Here is a 1084-nt window from a genome sequence, read left to right on the forward strand (position 1 = left end):
GTGATACGATAGGAATACAGAGACATATTTCTTGGGACTTGACCCTTGCAGGTAGGTGGACTGAAAGTAGTGTGTGAACAGAACCGAACCAATTCTGTCTGTTTACCATCGCATGAAAGCAGAAAAGAGATCATCGTCAGATTGAATTACAATAACATTAACACGCTTCCATTTGAAACTTCTCGGTCTTCCTCGTGGATTGACGCCCTCCCAAAGTCTAATTGAAGCCCTCCGTCGCTTCGCTCCGTCGGGCTTCAATTACCTTTGGTCGGGCGTCAATCCCCGATAAAGACCTCGAAGTTTCAAATGGAAGCATGTTAATGTGTAATTAGTACACTCTTTGACTGCAATTTATGTTCCTTATATGGTCAAACGCGTCTTTTTTAATTTCCATATAAGGTAAAATGGTGGTGTAAAACTGTGGAAAAACCCAGGAAATAGCCTACCATTGTGTAAATGTGAGCATGCGCTTTGAAGAGCTAAAACGTTGTGTATTTCTGAGCATGCGCACTCGTGGTGAAAACTTGTCAAAATTCATTGTACGTCTAATTTTAGCTGCGCACGAATCTTCCAACGCTTGGCATGGAAACAACATTGGCGCTCCAAGGAAAAGGAGAATTTTTACCGGTTCGAAACAAAATCTCCAGTCCGGTAACATTAGAATCATTTCATACCACCTATAGTTATCATCATGCATGGATCTGGAAAGGATATTGCTTAAATTACAGCCACATCCTAGATACTGGGTCACAACTATGGGACATGGACACCAGGAAAAAAAGTAGGACTGAATTGAGTGAAATACTCTTTTTTAAGTGCAAAAGACATGCCTGTATCTTTTTCTGTCAAAGAGAGGACCTTTCATATCGGGGTTTCTTTAGAAATGACAATTAGACACATGCAGTACGCTCTATGTCGTGGGTTACATGGTTTCCACTTTAGGCTTCAATATCCCACAGGAAAGAACTTTAGCTCAGTTATTGCATGTGGCATGTGGACAACATTGATAAATAAATATGCAAACATGAAAGTTTGAAATTACAAGTTTCCATAAGTTAACTAGATCGAAGTAGAAAGTGGAAAC

The sequence above is a fragment of the Littorina saxatilis genome, linkage group LG16 (assembly GCF_037325665.1).
Source record: "Littorina saxatilis isolate snail1 linkage group LG16, US_GU_Lsax_2.0, whole genome shotgun sequence".
In the NCBI taxonomy this organism is placed as follows: Eukaryota; Metazoa; Mollusca; class Gastropoda; order Littorinimorpha; family Littorinidae; genus Littorina; species Littorina saxatilis.